General features: G+C 26.2%; 7 non-coding genes across 7 annotated transcripts; all 7 read left to right on the top strand.

Annotated features, from left to right (window-relative positions):
* The first annotated feature begins 4,739 nt into the window (after positions 1 to 4,739).
* Positions 4,740 to 4,809, top strand: TRNAV-UAC (transfer RNA valine (anticodon UAC)). The gene has a single exon. It is a non-coding gene; the product is annotated as a tRNA-Val (tRNA).
* A 1,330-nt stretch (positions 4,810 to 6,139) lies between these two features.
* TRNAV-UAC (transfer RNA valine (anticodon UAC)) lies at positions 6,140 to 6,212 on the top strand. Its single transcript has one exon. It is a non-coding gene; the product is annotated as a tRNA-Val (tRNA).
* Positions 6,213 to 8,392: 2,180 nt separating this feature from the next.
* TRNAV-UAC (transfer RNA valine (anticodon UAC)) lies at positions 8,393 to 8,466 on the top strand. Its single transcript has one exon. It is a non-coding gene; the product is annotated as a tRNA-Val (tRNA).
* Positions 8,467 to 11,227: 2,761 nt separating this feature from the next.
* TRNAV-UAC (transfer RNA valine (anticodon UAC)) lies at positions 11,228 to 11,300 on the top strand. Its single transcript has one exon. It is a non-coding gene; the product is annotated as a tRNA-Val (tRNA).
* Positions 11,301 to 13,492: 2,192 nt separating this feature from the next.
* TRNAV-UAC (transfer RNA valine (anticodon UAC)) lies at positions 13,493 to 13,565 on the top strand. The gene has a single exon. It is a non-coding gene; the product is annotated as a tRNA-Val (tRNA).
* Positions 13,566 to 20,295: 6,730 nt separating this feature from the next.
* TRNAV-UAC (transfer RNA valine (anticodon UAC)) lies at positions 20,296 to 20,368 on the top strand. The gene has a single exon. It is a non-coding gene; the product is annotated as a tRNA-Val (tRNA).
* Positions 20,369 to 22,561: 2,193 nt separating this feature from the next.
* TRNAV-UAC (transfer RNA valine (anticodon UAC)) lies at positions 22,562 to 22,634 on the top strand. Its single transcript has one exon. It is a non-coding gene; the product is annotated as a tRNA-Val (tRNA).
* The last annotated feature ends 684 nt before the right edge of the window (positions 22,635 to 23,318 follow it).

Here is a 23,318-nt window from a genome sequence, read left to right as displayed (position 1 = left end):
ATAAGTGTTTCAATTATTAATATCCATCATATGCCATTTTTTTCTATTTTGATATTTTATTATTATTTGCTTTCTCTATTTTGTACTTTCATTCTTATTTTATTCTTGCTTTTTGTTTAATTTTATAAAACAATTGGTAGATTCATTTAAAATTAAGAAAGATATAATCCACAAGTATAAAAACTTCTCAAATAATTTTCACATATCGAAAACCAGTTTGAAAAATTCTGATGAAACTTCTTTATTGACATAATCTTATAGTAGACCTTTCATCAATGTTAATAAGTACTCATGTACTGAGCATTAATCATTAACTTATGTAAAAAATAATTATTCTCTGAATTTTATCTAGCCCAATCCACCTAGTGGAACTTCTTGACAGTAGCTCAACAACACTGATGTGAAAGATCAGATAAAGTTGCAACCATAAAGCATACTTAGAACTCTTATCCCTGGATGGGAACATAAGCTATGATAACAATTGTTAGAAAATATCAACATGGAGAAATTAAAATAACACATACACAAAACACCAAGGACATAACATGGAAATTCCAAATTCAGAGAGAAAATATAACAGTCGCTGTCAAATGACAACCAAAGAAAAACAAGTGAAATTTTTACAACGCATAATTACCCTCAGCCACCCCCAGACCCCCGAGTACACCCACACCTCAAAGCAAGTACATAATTACATCTCACACACTCTAACAAGAGAGTATAAAATCAAATTTGTAGATTATAAAAAATATTTATTAATAAAATAATTAATATCCATTATATGCCATATTTTTCTATTTTGATATTTTTACTTATTTGCTTTCTCTATTTGTACTCTCATTCTTATTTTATTCTTGCTTTTTATTTAATTTTATAAAACAATTGTTAGATTCAGTTCAAAATTAAAAAAATAATATTCAACAAGTATAAAAATTCTAAATAATTTCCACATATCGAAAACCAGTTTGAAAAATTATGATGAAACTTCTTTGTTGACATAGTATTATTGTAGACCTTTCATTAATGTTAATAAATACTCATGTACTGAGCATTAATCAATATATTATGTAATCCTTGTCATATCAGCACATATTTGATTTGAACTTTCCACATGTAAAAAATAATTATTCTCTCAAATTTTATCTAGCCCAATCCATATAGTGGAAACTTCTGACAGTAGCTCAATAACACTTGATCTGAAAGCTCAGATAAAGTCGCACCATAAAGCATACTTAGAACTCTTATCCCTGGATGGAACCAAAGCTATGATAAAAATGTTATAAAATATCAACATGGAGAAATTAAAATAACACATACACAAACACAAGGGCATAACATGGAAACTCCAATTCAGAGAGAAAAATATAATAGTCGCTGTCAAATGGCAACCAAAGAAAAGACTGTAAAAATGTTACAACGCGTAATTTACCCCAACCACCCCAGACCCCGAGTACATCCACACCTCAAAACAAAGACCATAATTACATCTCACAACACTATAACACAAGAGTATAAGCGAATTAAAAATAGAAGACGCCAAATACAAGTTTAAAGTATTTTTGACTGATGCATTTTATAATGAATAAATTGAATCCATTATATAGTCTTAAACTCCCTCTTCCTTTACAAAACTAAATGGTGTGAGACTTGTTGAACATGTATATTTTCAATCTATACTAACATATTTGTGGTGATTTGGAAGAATTTAGTCTATTAATCTAAAGAAATTGAGTTCAAATCTTGAGAGATACAATTGTAAAATAGTCATTAGTGTCATTTTAATTAATAATTTGTTTCCATCTCTAATATATATGTATTGAATTAAATTAGTTGAATAACCCAAATGTTGCTGTGGTGTAGTGGTTATCACGTAAGTACTACACACTGAAGGTCTCCAGTTCAAATCTAGGCAGCAACATATGTATTTATTATTATTATTTCATATTAATAGCCTTTCTTTTCTTCCTATTTTTAATTTTTGATCATTTTATTTCAATATTTTGTTCTTGCTTTTTTCCATTGTTTAAAATAAATGGTAGATTCATTTCAAAATTAAGAAAAATAAATTTGTACAACTATAAAATCTACATTTGTTGAATATAAAAATATTTATTAATTAAATTATTAAATTATTGTATTTATGTTTTTCTTACTATTATTTAGTATTAATATCAGTGTTTCAATTATTAATATCCATCATATGCCATTTTTTTCTATTTTGATATTTTATTATTATTTGCTTTCTCTATTTTGTACTTCATTCTTATTTTATTCTTGCTCTTTTGTTTAATTTTATAAAACAATTGTTAGATTCATTTAAAAATAAGAAAAATTATAATCCACAAGTATAAAAACTTCTCAAATAATTTCCACATATCGAAAAACCAGTTTGAAAAATTCTATTGAAACTTCTTTATTGACATAATCTTATAGTAGACCTTTCAACAATGTTAATAACTACTCATGTACTGAGCATTAATCATTAACTTATGTAAAAAAATAATTATTCTCTCAATTTTATCTAGCCCAATCCACCTATTGGAACTTCTGACAGTAGCTCAACAACACTTGATGTGAAAGATCAGATAAAGTTGCAACCATAAAGCATACTTAGAACTCTTATCCCTGGATGGAACCATAAGCTATGATAACAATTGTTAGAAAATATCAACATGGAAAAATTAAAATAACACATACACAAACAGAAGGACATAACATGGAAATTCCAAATTCAGAGAGAAAAATATAACAGTCGTTGTCAAATGACAACCAAAGAAAAGACTGTAAAAAATTGTTACAATTACAAAAAACAACAAACCAACAAAACAAGTTACACAAGAAAAACGCATAATTTACCCTCAACCACCCCTAGACCCCGAGTACATCCACACCTCAAAACAAGTACATAATTACATCTCACAACACTATAGACAAGAGTATAAGCGAATTAAAATAGAAGACGCCAAATACAAGTTTAAAGTATTTTTGACTGATGCATTTATAATGAATAAATTGATCCATTATATAGTCTTAAACTCCCTCTTTCCTTTACAAAATTAAATGGTGTGAGACTTGTTTTAAACATGTATATTTTCAATCTATACTTATCATTATTTTGGTGATTTGGAAGAATTTATTCTATTAATCTAAAAGAAATTGACTTCAAATCTTGAGAGATACAATTGTAAAATAGTCATTAGTGTCATTTTAATTAATAATTTGTTTCCATCTCTAATATATATGTATTGAATTAATTAGTTGAATAACCCAGTGTTGTGTGTGTAGTGGTTATCACGTCAGTCTTACACACTGAAGGTCTCAAGTTCAATCTTGGCAGCAACAATGTATTTATTACTATTATTTCATATTAATAGCGTTGTTTAAATAATTAATATACATCATAAGCCTTTTTTTTTTGTGTTTTTTTTTTTTTGTTTATTTTTTTTTTTTTTTTTTTCTTTTTTTTTTTTTTTTTTTTCCTTCCTATTTTTAATTTTTGATCATTTTATTACTATATTTTGTTCTTGCTTTTTTTTCCATTGTATAAATAAATGGTAGATTCATTTCAAAATAAGAAAAATAAATTTCTACAAGTATAAAATCTACATTTGTTGAATATAAAAATATTTATTAATAAAAATAATTAAATTATTTATTTATGTTTTCTTACTATTATTTAATATTAATATAAGTGTTTCAATTATTAATATCCCTCATATGCCATTTTTTTCTATTTTGATATTTTATTATTATTTGCTTTCTCTATTTTGTACTTTCATTCTTATTTATTCTTGCTCTTTGTTTAATTTTATAAAACAATTGTTAGATTCATTAAAATTAAGAAAAATTATAATCCACAAGTATAAAAACTTCTAAATAATTTCACATATCGAAAAACCAGTTTGAAAAATTCTATTGAAACTTCTTTATTGACATAATCTTATAGTAGACCTTTCAAACAATGTTAATAAATACTCATGTACTTGCATTAATCATTAACTTATGTAAAAAATAATTATTCTCTCAATTTTATCTAGCCCAATCCACCATTGGAACTTCTGACAGTAGCTCAACAACACTTGATGTGAAGATCAGATAAAGTTGCAACCATAAAGCATACTTAGAACTCTTATCCCTGGATGGAACCATAAGCTATGATAACAATTGTTTAGAAAATATCAACATGGAAAAATTAAAATAACACATACACAAACAGAAGGACATAACATGGAAATTCCAAATTCAGAGAGAAAAAATATAACAGTCGTTGTCAAATGACAACCAAAGAAAAGACTGTAAAAATTGTTACAACGCATAATTTACCCTCAACACCCCTAGACCCCGAGTACATCCACACCTCAAAACAAGTACATAATTACATCTCACAACACTATAAGACAAGAGTATAAGCGAATTAAAAATAGAAGACGCCAAATACAAGTTTAAAGTATTTTTGACTGATGCATTTTATAATGAATAAATTGAATCCATTATATAGTCTTAAACTCCTCTTTCCTTTACAAAATTAAATGGTGTGAGACTTGTTAAACATGTAATTTTCAATCTATACTAACATATTTTGGTGATTTGGAAGAATTTAGTCTATTAATCTAAAGAAATTGAGTTCAAATCTTGAGAGATACAATTGTAAAATAGTCATTAGTGTCATTTAATTAATAATTTGTTTCCATCTCTAATATCTATGTATTGAATTAAATAGTTTGAATAACCTAGATTTTGTTGTGGTGTAGTGGTTATCACGTCAGTCTTACACACTGAAGGTCTCCAGTTCAATCCTGGGCAGAAATATGTATTTATTACTATTATTCATATTAATAGCGTTGTTTAAATAATTAATATACATCATAAGCCTTTTTTTTCTTCCTATTTTTAATTTTGATCATTTATATCTATATTTTGTTCTTGCTTTTTTTCCATTGTATAAAATAAATGGTAGATTCATTTCAAAATAAGAAAAATAAATTTCTACAAGTATAAAATCTACATTTGTTGATATAAAAATATTTATTAATAAAAATAATTAAATTATTTATTTATGTTTTTCTTACTATTATTAATATTAATATAAGTGTTTCAATTATTAATATCCATCATATGCCATTTTTTTCTATTTTGATATTTTATATTATTTGCTTTCTCTATTTTGTACTTTCATTCTTATTTTATTCTTGCTCTTTTGTTTAATTTTATAAAACAATTGTTAGATTCATTTAAAAATTAAGAAAAATTATAATCCACAAGTATAAAAACTTCTCAAATAATTTCCACATATCGAAAACCAGTTTGAAAAATTCTATTGAAACTTCTTTGTTGACATAATCTTATAGTAGACCTTTCAACAATGTTAATAAATACTCATGTACTGAGCATTAATCATTAACTTATGTAAAAAATAATTATTCTCTCAATTTTATCTAGCCCAATCCACCTATTGGAACTTCTGACAGTAGCTCAACAACACTTGATGTGAAAGATCAGATAAAGTTGCAACCATAAAGCATACTTAGAACTCTTATCCCTGGATGGAACCATAAGCTATGATAACAATTGTTAGAAAATATCAACATGGAAAAATTAAAATAACACAGACACAAACAGAAGGACATAACATGGAAATTCCAAATTCAGAGAGAAAAATATAACAGTCGTTGTCAAATGACAACCAAAGAAAAGACTGTAAAAATTGTTACAACGCATAATTTACCCTCAACCACCCTAGACCCCGAGTACATCCACACCTCAAAACAAGTACATAATTACATCTCACAACACTATAAGACAAGAGTATAAGCGAATTAAAAATAGAAGACGCCAAATACAAGTTTAAAGTATTTTTGACTGATGCATTTATAATGAATAAATTGAATCCATTATATAGTCTTAAACTCCCTCTTCCTTTACAAAATTAAATGGTGTGAGACTTGTTAAAATGTATATTTTCAATCTATACTAACATATTTTTGGTGATTTGGAAGAATTTAGTCTATTAATCTAAAGAAATTGAGTTCAAATCTTGAGAGATACAATTGTAAAATAGTCATTAGTGTCATTTTAATTAATAATTTGTTTCCATCTCTAATATATATGTATTGAATTAAATTAGTTGAATAACCCAAATGTTGCTGTGGTGTAGTGGTTATCACGTCAGTCTTACACACTGAAGGTCTCCAGTTCAATCCTGGGCAGCAGCATATGTATTTATTACTATTATTTCATATTAATAGCGTTGTTTAAATAATTAATATACATCATAAGCCTTTTTTTCTTCCTATTTTAATTTTTGATCATTTTATATCTATATTTGTTCTTGCTTTTTTCCATTGTATAAAATAAATGGTAGATTCATTTCAAATTAAGAAAAATAAATTTCTACAAGTATAAAATCTACATTTGTTGAATATAAAAAATATTTATTATAAATAATAAATATTATATTTATGTTTTTCTTACTATTATTTCATATTAATATAAGTGTTTTCATTATTAATATCCATCATATGCCATTTTTTTCTATTTTGATATTTTATTATTATTTGCTTTCTCTATTTGTACTTCATTCTTATTTTATTCTTGCTTTTTTGTTTAATTTTATAAAACAATTGGTAGATTCATTTAAAAATTAAGAAAAATTATAATCCACAAGTATAAAAACTTCTCAAATAATTTCCACATATCGAAAACCAGTTTGAAAAGCTCTGATGAAACTTCTTTGTTGACATAATCTTATAGTACAACTTTCATCAATGTTAATAATAACTCATGTACTGAGCATTAATCAATAACTTATGTAAAAAATAATTATTCTCTCAATTTTATCTAGCCCAATCCACCTAGTGGAACTTCTGACCGTAGCTCAACAACACTTGATGTGAAAGATCAGATAAAGTTGCAACCATAAAGCATACTTAGAACTCTTATCCCTGGATGGAACCATAAGCTATGATAACAATTGTTAGAAAATATCAACATGGAGAAATTAAAATAACACATACACAAACACAAGGACATAACATGGAAATTCCAAATTCAGAGAGAAAAATATAACAGTCGCTGTCAAATGACAATCAAAGAAAAACAAGTGAAATTTTTTACAACGCATAATGTACCTCAGCCACCCCAGACCCCGAGTACTCCCACACCTCAAAGCAACTACATAATTACATCTCACAACACTCTAACACGAGAGTATAAAATCAAGATTTGTAGATTATAAAAATATTATTAAAAAAATTAATTTTTACTTTTTTTTTTGTTACTATATTTCATATTAATAGAAGTGTTTCAATTATTAATATCCATCATATGCCATATTTTTTCTATTTTGATATTTTTTTATTATTTGCTTTCTCTATTTTGTACTCTCATTCTTATTTTATTCTTGCTTTTTATTTAATTTATAAAACAATTGGTAGATTCAGTTCAAAATTAAGAAAAATAATACTCAACAAGTATAAAAATTCTCAAATAATTTCCACATATCGAAAACCAGTTTGAAAAATAATGATGAAACTTCTTTGTTGACATAGTATTATTGTAGACCTTCATTAATGTTAATAAATACTCATGTACTGAGCATTAATCAATATATTATGTAATCCTTGTCATATCAAACATATTTGATTGGAAACTTTCCACATGTAAAAAATAATTATTCTCTCAATTTATCTGGCCCAATCCATATAGTGGAACTTCTGACAGTAGCTCAACAACACTTGATCTGAAAGCTCAGATAAAGTCGCAACCATAAAGCATACTTAGAACTCTTATCCCTGGATGGAACCAAAAGTATGATAAACAATTGTTATAAAATATCAACAGGAGAAATAAAAATAACACATACACAAACACAAGGACATAACATGGAAACTCCAAATTCAGAGAGAAAAATATAATAGTCGCTGTCAAATGGCAACCAAAGAAAAGACTGTAAAAATTGTTACAACGCATAATTTACCCTCAACCACCCCTAGACCCCGAGTACATCCACACCTCAAAACAAGTACATAATTACATCTCACAACACTATAAGACAAGAGTATAAGCGAATTAAAAATAGAAGACGCCAAATACAAGTTTAAAGTATTTTTGACTGATGCATTTTATAATGAATAAATTGAATCCATTATATAGTCTTAAACTCCCTCTTCCTTTACAAAATTAAATGGTGTGAGACTTGTTAAACATGTATATTTTCAATCTATACTAACATATTTTTGGTGATTTGGAAGAATTTAGTCTATTAATCTAAAGAAATTGAGTTCAAATCTTGAGAGATACAATTGTAAAATAGTCATTAGTGTCATTTTAATTAATAATTTGTTTCCATCTCTAATATCTATGTATTGAATTAAATTAGTTGAATAACCCAGATGTTGTTGTGGTGTAGTGGTTATCACGTCAGTCTTACACACTGAAGGTCTCCAGTTCAATCTCTGGGCAGCAACATATGTATTTATTACTATTATTTCATATTATAGCGTTGTTTAAAAATTAATATACATCATAAGCCTTTTTTTTCTTCCTATTTTTAATTTTTGATCATTTTATATCTATATTTTGTTCTTGCTTTTTTTCCATTGTATAAAATAAATGGTAGATTCATTTCAAAATTAAGAAAAATAAATTTCTACAAGTATAAAATCTACATTTGTTGAATATAAAAATATTTATAATAAAATAATTAAATTATTATATTTATGTTTTTCTTACTATTATTCATATTAATATAAGTGTTTCAATTATTAATATCCATCATATGCCATTTTTTTCTATTTTGATATTTTATTATTATTTGCTTTCTCTATTTTGTACTTTCATTCTTATTTTATTCTTGCATTTTTGTTTAATTTTATAAAAACAATTGGTAGATTCATTTAAAAATTAAGAAAAATTATAATCCACAAGTATAAAAACTTCTCAAATAATTTCCACATATCGAAAACCAGTTTGAAAATTGAAAGCTCTGATGAAACTTCTTGTTGACATAATCTATAGTAGACCTTTCATCAATGTTAATAAATACTCATGTACTGAGCATTAATCATTAACTTATGTAAAAAAATATTATTCTCTCAATTTTATCTAGCCCAATCCACCTAGTGGAACTTCTGACAGTAGCTCAACAACACTTGATGTGAAAGATCAGATAAAGTTGCAACCATAAAGCATACTTAGAACTCTTATCCCTGGATGGAACCATAAGTTATGATAACAATTGTTATAAAATATTAACATGGAGAAATTAAAATAACACATACACAAACACAAGGACATAACATGGAAACTCCAAATTCAGAGAGAAAAATATAATAGTCGCTGTCAAATGGCAACCAAGAAAAGACTGTAAAAATTGTTACAACGCATAATTTACCCTCAACCACCCCTAGACCCCGAGTACATCCACACCTCAAAACAAGTACATAATTACATCTCACAACACTATAAGACAAGAGTATAAGCGAATTAAAAATAGAAGACGCCAAATACAAGTTTAAAGTATTTTTGACTTATGCATTTTATAATGAATAAATTGAATCCATTATATAGTCTTAAACTCCTCTTCCTTTACAAAATTAAATGGTGTGAGACTTGTTAAACATGTATATTTTCAATCTATACTAACATATTTGGTGATTTGGAAGAATTTAGTCTATTAATCTAAAGAAATTGAGTTCAAATCTTGAGAGATACAATTGTAAAATAGTCATTAGTGTCATTTTAATTAATAATTTGTTTCATCTCTAATATATATGTATTGAATTAATTAGTTGAATAACCAGATGTTGCTGTGTGTAGTGGTTATCACGTCAGTCTTACACACTGAAGGTCTCAAGTTCAATCTTGGGCAGCAACATATGTATTTATTACTATTATTTCATATTAATAGCGTTGTTTAAATAATTAATATACATCATAAGCCTTTTTTTTCTTCCTATTTTTAATTTTTGATCATTTTATTACTATATTTTGTTCTTGCTTTTTTTCCATTGTATAAAATAAATGGTAGATTCATTCAAAATTAAGAAAATATAAATTTCTACAAGTATATAATCTACATTTGTTGAATATAAAAATTATTTATAATAAAAATAATTAAATTATTATATTTATGTTTTTTTTTACTATATTTTTAATATTAATATAAGTGTTTCAATTATTAATATCCATCATATGCCATTTTTTTCTATTTTGATATTTTTTTATTATTTGCTTTCTCTATTTTGTACTTCATTCTTATTTTATTCTTGCTCTTTGTTTAATTTTATAAAACAATTGTTAGATTCATTTAAAATTAAGAAAAAATTATAATCCACAAGTATAAAAACTTCTCAAATAATTTCCACATATCGAAAACCAGTTTGAAAATTCTATTGAAACTTCTTTATTGACATAATCTTATAGTAGACCTTTCAACAATGTTAATAAATACTCATGTACTGAGCATAATTATTCATTAACTTATGTAAAAAATATTATTATTCTCAATTTTATCTAGCCCAATCCACTATTGTGAACTTCTGACAGTAGCTCAACAACACTTGATGTGAAAGATCAGATAAAGTTGCAACCATAAAGCATACTTAGAACTCTTATCCCTGGATGGAACCATAAGCTATGATAACAATTGTTAGAAAATATCAACATGGAAAATATAAAATAACACAGACACAAACAGAAGGACATAACATGGAAAATTCCAAATTCAGAGAGAAAAAAATATAATCAGTCGTGTCAAATGACAACCAAAGAAAAGACTGTAAAAATTGTTACAACGCATAATTTACCCTCAACCCACCCTCTGACCCCGAGTACATCCACACCCTAAAAACAAGTACATAATTACATCTCACACAACACTATAAGACAAGAGTATAAGCGAATTAAAAATAGAAGACGCCAAATACAAGTTTTAAAGTATTTTGACTGATGCATTTTATAATGAATAAATTGAATCCATTATATAGTCTTAAACTCCCTCTTCCTTTACAAAATTAAATGGTGTGAGACTTGTTGTAAACATGTATATTTTCAATCTATACTAACATATTTTTGGTGATTTGGAAGAATTTAGTCTATTAATCTAAAGAAATTGAGTTCAAATCTTGAGAGATACAATTGTAAAATAGTCATTAGTGTCATTTTAATAATAATTTGTTTCCATCTCTAATATATATGTATTGAATTAAATTAGTTGAATAACCCAGATGTTGTTGTGGTGTAGTGGTTATCACGTCAGTCTTACACACTGAAGGTCTCCAGTTCAATCCTGGGCAGCAACATATGTATTTATTACTATTATTTCATATTAATAGCGTTGTTTAAATAATTAATATACATCATAAGCCTTTTTTTCTTCCTATTTTTAATTTTTGATCATTTTATATCTATATTTTGTTCTTGCTTTTTCCATTGTATAAAATAAATGGTAGATTCATTTCAAATTAAGAAAAATAAATTCTACAAGTATAAAATCTACATTTGTTGAATATAAAAATATTTATTAATAAAATAATTAAATTATTTATTTATGTTTTTCTTACTATTATTTCATATTAATATAAGTGTTTCAATTATTAATATCCATCATATGCCATTTTTTTCTATTTTGATATTTTATTATTATTTGCTTTCTCTATTTTGTACTTTCATTCTTATTTTATTCTTGCTTTTTTGTTTAATTTTATAAAACAATTGGTAGATTCATTTAAAAATTAAGAAAAATTATAATCCACAAGTATAAAAACTTCTCAAATAATTTCCACATATCGAAAACCAGTTTGTGAAAAGCTCTGATGAAACTTCTTTGTTGACATAATCTTATAGTAGACCTTTCATCAATGTTAATAAATACTCATGTACTGAGCATTAATCATTAACTTATGTAAAAAATAATTATTCTCTCAATTTTATCTAGCCCAATCCACCTAGTGGAACTTCTGACCGTAGCTCAACAACACTTGATGTGAAAGATCAGATAAAGTTGCAACCATAAAGCATACTTAGAACTCTTATCCCTGGATGGAACCATAAGCTATGATAACAATTGTTAGAAAATATCAACATGGAGAAATTAAAATAACACATACACAAACACAAGGACATAACATGGAAATTCCAAATTCAGAGAGAAAAATATAACAGTCGCTGTCAAATGACAATCAAAGAAAAACAAGTGAAATTTTTTACAACGCATAATGTACCCTCAGCCACCCCCAGACCCCGAGTACTCCCACACCTCAAAGCAAGTACATAATTACATCTCACAACACTCTAACACGAGAGTATAAAATCAAGATTTGTAGATTATAAAAATATTTATTAATAAAATAATTAAATTATTACTTTTTTTTTGTTACTATTATTTCATATTAATAGAAGTGTTTCAATTATTAATATCCATCATATGCCATATTTTTTCTATTTTGATATTTTTTTATTATTTGCTTTCTCTATTTTGTACTCTCATTCTTATTTTATTCTTGCTTTTTATTTAATTTTATAAAACAATTGGTAGATTCAGTTCAAAATTAAGAAAAATAATATTCAACAAGTATAAAAATTCTCAAATAATTTCCACATATCGAAAACCAGTTTGAAAAATATATGATGAAACTTCTTTGTTGACATAGTATTATTGTAGACCTTTCATTAATGTTAATAAATACTCATGTACTGAGCATTAATCAATATATTGTAATCCTTGTCATATCAACACATATTTGATTGGAACTTTCCACATGTAAAAAATAATTATTCTCTCAATTTTATCTAGCCCAATCCATATAGTGGAACTTCTGACAGTAGCTCAACAACACTTGATCTGAAAGCTCAGATAAAGTCGCAACCATAAAGCATACTTAGAACTCTTATCCCTGGATGGAACCAAAAGTTATGATAACAATTGTTATAAAATATCAACATGGAGAAATTAAAATAACACATACACAAACACAAGGACATAACATGGAAACTCCAAATTCAGAGAGAAAAATATAATAGTCGCTGTCAAATGGCAACCAAAGAAAAGACTGTAAAAATTGTTACAACGCATAATTTACCCTCAACCACCCCTAGACCCCGAGTACATCCACACCTCAAAACAAGTACATAATTACATCTCACAACACTATAAGACAAGAGTATAAGCGAATTAAAAATAGAAGACGCCAAATACAAGTTTAAAGTATTTTTGACTGATGCATTTATAATGAATAAATTGAATCCATTATATAGTCTTAAACTCCCTCTTCCTTTACAAAATTAAATGGTGTGAGACTTGTTAAACATGTATTTTCAATCTATACTAACATATTTTTGGTGATTTGGAAGAATTTAGTCTATTAATCTAAAAAATTGAGTTCAAATCTTGAGAGATACAATTGTAAAATAGTCATTAGTGTCATTTTAATTAATAATTTGTTTCCATCTCTAATATATATGTATTGAATTAAATTAGTTGAATAACCCAGATGTTGTTGTGGTGTAGTGGTTATCACGTCAGTCTTACACACTGAAGGTCTCCAGTTCAATCCTGGGCAGCAACATATGTATTTATTACTATTATTTCATATTAATAGCGTTGTTTTTAATAATTAATATACATCATAAGCCTTTTTTTCTTCCTATTTTTAATTTTTGATCATTTTATTTCTATATTTTGTTCTTGCTTTTTTTCCATTGTATAAAATAAATGGTAGATTCATTTCAAAATTAAGAAAAATAAATTTCTACAAGTATAAAATCTACATTTGTTGAATATAAAAATATTTATTAATAAAATTATTAAATTATTATATTATGTTTTTCTTACTATTATTTCATATTAATATAAGTGTTTCAATTATTAATATCCATCATATGCCATTTTTTTCTATTTTGATATTTTATTATTATTTGCTTTCTCTATTTTGTACTTTCATTCTTATTTTATTCTTGCTTTGTTGTTTATATTTATAAAACAATTGGTAGATTCATTTAAAAATTAAGAAAAATTATAATCCACAAGTATAAAAACTTCTCAAATAATTTCCACATATCGAAAACCAGTTTGAAAAGCTCTGATGAAACTTCTTTGTTGACATAATCTTATAGTAGACCTTTCATCAATGTTAATAAATACTCATGTACTGAGCATTAATCATTAACTTATGTAAAAAATAATTATTCTCTCAATTTTATCTAGCCCAATCCACCTAGTGGAACTTCTGACCGTAGCTCAACAACACTTGATGTGAAAGATCAGATAAAGTTGCAACCATAAAGCATACTTAGAACTCTTATCCCTGGATGGAACCATAAGCTATGATAACAATTGTTAGAAAATATCAACATGGAGAAATTAAAATAACACATACACAAACACAAGGACATAACATGGAAATTCCAAATTCAGAGAGAAAAATATAACAGTCGCTGTCAAATGACAATCAAAGAAAAACAAGTGAAATTTTTTACAACGCATAATGTACCCTCAGCCACCCCCAGACCCCGAGTACTCCCACACCTCAAAGCAACTACATAATTACATCTCACAACACTCTAACACGAGAGTATAAAATCAAGATTTGTAGATTATAAAAATATTTATTAATAAAATAATTAAATTTTTACTTTTTTTTTTGTTACTATTATTTCATATTAATAGAAGTGTTTCAATTATTAATATCCATCATATGCCATATTTTTTCTATTTTGATATTTTTTTATTATTTGCTTTCTCTATTTTGTACTCTCATTCTTATTTTATTCTTGCTTTTTATTTAATTTTATAAAAACAATGGTAGATTCAGTTCAAAATTAAGAAAAATAATATTCAACAAGTATAAAAATTCTCAAATAATTTCCACATATCGAAAACCAGTTTGAAAAATATGATGAAACTTCTTTGTTGACATAGTATTATTGTAGACCTTTCATTAATGTTAATAAATACTCATGTACTGAGCATTAATCAATATATTATGTAATCCTTGTCATATCAACACATATTTGATTTGAACTTTCCACATGTAAAAAATAATTATTCTCTCAATTTTATCTAGCCCAATCCATATAGTGGAACTTCTGACAGTAGCTCAACAACACTTGATCTGAAAGCTCAGATAAAGTCGCAACCATAAAGCATACTTAGAACTCTTATCCCTGGATGGAACCAAAAGTTATGATAACAATTGTTATAAAATATCAACATGGAGAAATTAAAATAACACATACACAAACACAAGGACATAACATGGAAACTCCAAATTCAGAGAGAAAAATATAATAGTCGCTGTCAAATGGCAACCAAAGAAAAGACTGTAAAAATTGTTACAACGCATAATTTACCCTCAACCACCCCCAGACCCCGAGTACATCCACACCTCAAAACAAGTACATAATTACATCTCACAACACTATAAGACAAGAGTATAAGCGAATTAAAAATAGAAGACGCCAAATACAAGTTTAAAGTATTTTTGACTGATGCATTTTATAATGAATAAATTGAATCCATTATATAGTCTTAAACTCCCTCTTCCTTTACAAAACTAAATGGTGTGAGACTTGTTAAACATGTATATTTTCAATCTATACTAACATATTTTTGGTGATTTGGAAGAATTTAGTCTATTAATCTAAAGAAATTGAGTTCAAATCTTGAGAGATACAATTGTAAAATAGTCATTAGTGTCATTTTAATTAATAATTTGTTTCCATCTCTAATATATATGTATTGAATTAAATTAGTTGAATAACCCAATGTTGTTGTGTTGTAGTGGTTATCACGTCAGTCTTACACACTGAAGGTCTCCAGTTCAATCTGGGCAGCAACATATGTATTTATTACTATTATTTCATATTAATAGCGTTGTTTAATAATTAATATACATCATAAGCCTTTTTTTTCTTCCTATTTTAATTTTTGATCATTTTATTTCTATATTTTGTTCTTGCTTTTTTTCCATTGTATAAAATAAATGGTAGATTCATTTCAAAATTAAGAAAAATAAATTTCTACAAGTATAAAATCTACATTTGTTGAATATAAAAATATTTATTAATAAAATAATTAAATTATTATATTTATGTTTTTCTTACTATTATTTCATAAATATAAGTGTTTCAATTATTAATATCCATCATATGCCATTTTTTTCTATTTTGATATTTTATTATTATTTGCTTTCTCTATTTTGTACTTTCATTCTTATTTTATTCTTGCTTTGTTGTTTATATTTATAAAACAATTGGTAGATTCATTTAAAAATTAAGAAAAATTATAATCCACAAGTATAAAAACTTCTCAAATAATTTCCACATATCGAAAACCAGTTTGAAAAGCTCTGATGAAACTTCTTTGTTGACATAATCTTATAGTAGACCTTTCATCAATGTTAATAAATACTCATGTACTGAGCATTAATCATTAACTTATGTAAAAAATAATTATTCTCTCAATTTTATCTAGCCCAATCCACCTAGTGGAACTTCTGACCGTAGCTCAACAACACTTGATGTGAAAGATCAGATAAAGTTGCAACCATAAAGCATACTTAGAACTCTTATCCCTGGATGGAACCATAAGCTATGATAACAATTGTTAGAAAATATCAACATGGAGAAATTAAAATAACACATACACAAAAACAAGGACATAACATGGAAATTCCAAATTCAGAGAGAAAAATATAACAGTCGCTGTCAAATGACAATCAAAGAAAAACAAGTGAAATTTTTTACAACGCATAATGTACCCTCAGCCACCCCCAGACCCGAGTACACCCACACCTCAAAGCAAGTACATAATTACATCTCACAACACTCTAACACGAGAGTATAAAATCAAGATTTGTAGATTATAAAAATATTTATTAATAAAATAATTAAATTATTACTTTTTTTTTGTTACTATTATTTCATATTAATAGAAGTGTTTCAATTATTAATATCCATCATATGCCATATTTTTTCTATTTTGATATTTTTTTATTATTTGCTTTCTCTATTTTGTACTCTCATTCTTATTTTATTCTTGCTTTTTATTTAATTTTATAAAACAATTGGTAGATTCAGTTCAAAATTAAGAAAAATAATATTCAACAAGTATAAAAATTCTCAAATAATTTCCACATATCGAAAACCAGTTTGAAAAATAATGATGAAACTTCTTTGTTGACATAGTATTATTGTAGACCTTTCATTAATGTTAATAAATACTCATGTACTGAGCATTAATCAATATATTATGTAATCCTTGTCATATCAACACATATTTGATTTGAACTTTCCACATGTAAAAAATAATTATTCTCTCAATTTTATCTAGCCCAATCCATATAGTGGAACTTCTGACAGTAGCTCAACAACACTTGATCTGAAAGCTCAGATAAAGTCGCAACCATAAAGCATACTTAGAACTCTTATCCCTGGATGGAACCAAAAGTTATGATAAAAATTGTTATAAAATATTAACATGGAGAAATTAAAATAACACATACACAAACACAAGGACATAACATGGAAACTCCAAATTCAGAGAGAAAAATATAATAGTCGCTGTCAAATGGCAACCAAAGAAAAGACTGTAAAATTGTTACAACGCATAATTTACCCTCAACCACCCCTAGACCCCGAGTACATCCACACCTCAAAACAAGTACATAATTACATCTCACAACACTATAAGACAAGAGTATAAGCGAATTAAAAATAGAAGACGCCAAATACAAGTTTAAAGTATTTTTGACTGATGCATTTTATAATGAATAAATTGAATCCATTATATAGTCTTAAACTCCCTCTTCCTTTACAAAATTAAATGGTGTGAGACTTGTTAAACATGTATATTTTCAATCTATACTAACATATTTTTGGTGATTTGGAAGAATTTAGTCTATTAATCTAAAGAAATTGAGTTCAAATCTTGAGAGATACAATTGTAAAATAGTCATTAGTGTCATTTTAATTAATAATTTGTTTCCATCTCTAATATCTATGTATTGAATTAAATTAGTTGAATAACCCAAATGTTGTTGTGGTGTAGTGGTTATCACGTCAGTCTTACACACTGAAGGTCTCCAGTTCAATCTTGCAGCAACATATGTATTTATTACTATTATTTCATATTAATAGCATTGTTTGAATAATTAATATACATCATAAGCCTTTTTTTCTTCCTATTTTTAATTTTTGATCATTTTATTTCTATATTTTGTTCTTGCTTTTTTCCATTGTTTAAAATAAATGGTAGATTCATTTCAAAATTAAGAAAAATAAATTTCTACAAGTATAAAATCTACATTTGTTGAATATAAAAATATTTATTAATAAAATAATTAAATTATTATATTTATGTTTTTCTTACTATTATTTCATATTAATATAAGTGTTTCAATTATTAATATCCATCATATGCCATTTTTTTCTATTTTGATATTTATTATTATTTGCTTTCTCTATTTTGTACTTTCATTCTTATTTTATTCTTGCTTTTTGTTTAATTTTATAAAACAATTGGTAGATTCATTTAAAAATTAAGAAAAAATTATAATCCACAAGTATAAAAACTTCTCAAATAATTTCCACATATCGAAAACCAGTTTGAAAAGCTCTGATGAAACTTCTTTGTTGACATAATCTTATAGTAGACCTTTCATCAATGTTAATAAATACTCATGTACTGAGCATTAATCATTAACTTATGTAAAAAAATAATTATTCTCTCAATTTTATCTAGCCCAATCCACCTAGTGGAACTTCTGACCGTAGCTCAACAACACTTGATGTGAAAGATCAGATAAAGTTGCAACCATAAAGCATACTTAGAACTCTTATCCCTGGATGGAACCATAAGCTATGATAACAATTGTTAGAAAATATCAACATGGAGAAATTAAAATAACACATACACAAACACAAGGACATAACATGGAAATTCCAAATTCAGAGAGAAAAATATAACAGTCGCTGTCAAATGACAACCAAAGAAAAACAAGTGAAAATTTTTACAACGCATAATGTACCCTCAGCCACCCCAGACCCCGAGTACACCCACACCTCAAAGCAAGTACATAATTACATCTCACAACACTCTAACACGAGAGTATAAAATCAAGATTTGTAGATTATAAAAATATTTATTAATAAAATAATTAAATTATTACTTTTTTGTTTTTGTTACTATTATTTCATATTAATAGAAGTGTTTCAATTATTAATATCCATCATATGCCATTTTTTCTATTTTGATATTTTTTTATTATTTGCTTTCTCTATTTTGTACTCTCATTCTTATTTTATTCTTGCTTTTTATTTAATTTTATAAAACAATTGGTAGATTCAGTTCAAAATTAAGAAAAATAATATTCAACAAGTATAAAATTCTCAAATAATTTCCACATATCGAAAACCAGTTTGAAAAATTATGATGAAACTTCTTTGTTACATAGTATTATTGTAGACCTTTCATTAATGTTAATAAATACTCATGTACTGAGCATTAATCAATATATTATGTAATCCTTGTCATATCAGCACATATTTGATTTGAACTTTCCACATGTAAAAAATAATTATTCTCTCAATTTTATCTAGCCCAATCCATATAGTGGAACTTCTGACAGTAGCTCAACAACACTTGATCTGAAAGCTCAGATAAAGTCGCAACCATAAAGCATACTTAGAACTCTTATCCTGGATGGAACCAAAAGTATGATAAAATTGTTATAAAATATCAACATGGAGAAATTAAAATAACACATACACAAACACAAGGACATAACATGGAAACTCCAAATTCAGAGAGAAAAATATAATAGTCGCTGTCAAATGGCAACCAAAGAAAAGACTGTAAAAATTGTTACAACGCATAATTTACCCTCAACCACCCCAGACCCCGAGTACATCCACACCTCAAAACAAGTACATAATTACATCTCACAACACTATAACACAAGAGTATAAGCGAATTAAAAATAGAAGACGCCAAATACAAGTTTAAAGTATTTTTGACTGATGCATTTTATAATGAATAAATTGAATCCGTTATATAGTCTTAAAATCCCTCTTCCTTTACTAAACTAAATGGTGTGAGACTTGTTGAACATGTATATTTTCAATTTATACTAACATATTTTTGGTGATTTGGAAGAATTTAGTCTATTAATCGAAAGAAATTGAGTTCAAATCTTGAGAGATACAATTGTAAAATAGTCATTAGTGTCATTTTAATTAATAATTTGTTTCCATCTCTAATATATATGTATTGAATTAAATTAGTTGAATAACCCAAATGTTGCTGTGGTGTAGTGGTTATCACGTCAGTCTTACACACTGAAGGTCTCCAGTTTAATCCTGGGCAGCAGCATATGTATTTATTACTATTATTTCATATTAATAGCATTGTTTAAATAATTAATATACATCATAAGCCTTTCTTTTCTTCCTATTTTTAATTTTTGATCATTTTATTTCTATATTTGTTCTTGTTTTTCCATTGTTTAAAATAAATGGTAGATTCATTTCAAAATTAAGAAAAATAAATTTCTACAAGTATAAAATCTACATTTGTTGAATATAAAAATATTTATTAATTAAATATTAAATTATTGTATTTATGTTTTTCTTACTATTATTTAATATTATATAAGTGTTTCAATTATTAATATCCATCATATGCCATTTTTTCTATTTTGATATTTTATTATTATTTGCTTTCTCTATTTTGTACTTTCATTCTTATTTTATTCTTGCTTTTTTGTTTAATTTTATAAAACAATGGTAGATTCATTTAAAAATTAAGAAAAATTATAATCCACAAGTATAAAAACTTCTCAAATAATTTCCACATATCGAAAACCAGTTTGAAAAATTCTGATGAAACTTCTTTATTGACATAATCTTATAGTAGACCTTTCATCAATGTTAATAAATACTCATGTACTGAGCATTAATCATTAACTTATGTAAAAAATAATTATTCTCTCAATTTTATCTAGCCCAATCCACCTAGTGGAACTTCTGACAGTAGCTCAACAACACTTGATGTGAAAGATCAGATAAAGTTGCAACCATAAAGCATACTTAGAACTCTTATCCCTGGATGGAACCATAAGCTATGATAACAATTGTTAGAAAATATCAACATGGAGAAATTAAAATAACACATACACAAACACAAGGACATAACATGGAAATTCCAAATTCAGAGAGAAAAATATAACAGTCGCTGTCAAATGACAACCAAAGAAAAACAAGTGAAATTTTTTACAACGCATAATGTACCCTCAGCCACCCCCAGACCCCGAGTACACCCACACCTCAAAGCAAGTACATAATTACATCTCACAACACTCTAACAAGAGAGTATAAAATCAAAATTTGTAGATTATAAAAATATTTATTAATAAAATAATTAAATTATTACTTTTTTGTTTTTGTTACTATTATTTCATATTAATAGAAGTGTTTCAATTATTAATATCCATTATATGCCATATTTTTTCTATTTTGATATTTTTTAATTATTTGCTTTCTCTATTTTGTACTCTCATTCTTATTTTATTCTTGCTTTTTATTTAATTTTATAAAACAATTGGTAGATTCAGTTCAAAATTAAGAAAAATAATATTCAACAAGTATAAAAATTCTAAATAATTTCCACATATCGAAAACCAGTTTGAAAAAAATTATGATGAAACTTCTTTGTTGACATAGTATTATTGTAGACCTTTCATTAATGTTAATAAATACTCATGTACTGAGCATTAATCAATATATTATGTAATCCTTGTCATATCAGCACATATTTGATTTGAACTTTCCACATGTAAAAAATAATTATTCTCTCAATTTTATCTAGCCCAATCCATATAGTGGAACTTCTGACAGTAGCTCAATAACACTTGATCAGAAAGCTCAGATAAAGTCGCAACCATAAAGCATACTTAGAACTCTTATCCCTGGATGGAACCAAAAGCTATGATAAAAATTGTTATAAAATATCAACATGGAGAAATTAAAATAACACATACACAAACACAAAGGACATAACATGGAAACTCCAAATTCAGAGAGAAAAATATAATAGTCGCTGTCAAATGGCAACCAAAGAAAAGACTGTAAAAATTGTTACAACGAATTTACCCTCAACCACCCCCAGACCCCGAGTACATCCACACCTCAAAACAAGTACATAATTACATCTCACAACACTATAACACAAGAGTATAAGCGAATTAAAAATAGAAGACGCCAAATACAAGTTTAAAGTATTTTTGACTGATGCATTTTATAATGAATAAATTGAATCCATTATATAGTCTTAAACTCCCTCTTCCTTTACAAAACTAAATGGTGTGAGACTTGTTGAACATGTATATTTTCAATCTATACTAACATATTTTTGGTGATTTGGAAGAATTTAGTCTATTAATCTAAAGAAATTGAGTTCAAATCTTGAGAGATACAATTGTAAATAGTCATTAGTGTCATTTTAATTAATAATTTGTTTCCATCTCTAATATTATGTATTGAATTAAATTAGTTGAATAACCCAAATGTTGTTGTGGTGTAGTGGTTATCACGTCAGTCTTACACACTGAAGGTCTCCAGTTCAATCCTGGGCAGCAACATATGTATTATTACTATTATTTCAAATTAATAGCATTGTTTGAATATATAATATACATCATAAGCCTTTCTTTTCTTCCTATTTTTAATTTTTGATCATTTTATTTCTATATTTTGTTCTTGCTTTTTTTCCATTGTTTAAAATAAATGGTAGATTCATTTCAAAATTAAGAAAAATAAATTTCTACAAGTAGCAAATCTACATTTGTTGAATATAAAAATATTTATTAATTAAATTATTATTATAAGTGTTTCAATTATTAATATCCATCATATGCCATTTTTTCTATTTTGATATTTTATTATTATTTGCTTTCTCTATTTTCTACTTTCATTCTTATTTTATTCTTGCTTTTTTGTTTAATTTTATAAAACAATTGGTAGATTCATTTAAAATTAAGAAAAATTATAATCCACAAGTATAAAAACTTCTCAAATAATTTCACATATCGAAAACCAGTTTGAAAAATTCTGATGAAACTTCTTTATTGACATAATCTTATAGTAGACCTTTCATCAATGTTAATAAGTACTCATGTACTGAGCATTAATCATTAACTTATGTAAAAAATAATTATTCTCTCAATTTTATCTAGCCCAATCCACCTAGTGGAACTTCTGACAGTAGCTCAACAACACTTGATGTGAAAGATCAGATAAAGTTGCAACCATAAAGCATACTTAGA

The sequence above is a fragment of the Lathyrus oleraceus genome, unplaced genomic scaffold, assembly GCF_024323335.1.
Source record: "Lathyrus oleraceus cultivar Zhongwan6 unplaced genomic scaffold, CAAS_Psat_ZW6_1.0 chrUn0942, whole genome shotgun sequence".
Lineage (NCBI taxonomy): Eukaryota > Viridiplantae > Streptophyta > Magnoliopsida > Fabales > Fabaceae > Lathyrus > Lathyrus oleraceus.
The sequence above is the reverse complement of the archived record's forward strand: the minus strand, read 5'-3'. Positions and strand labels throughout refer to the sequence as shown.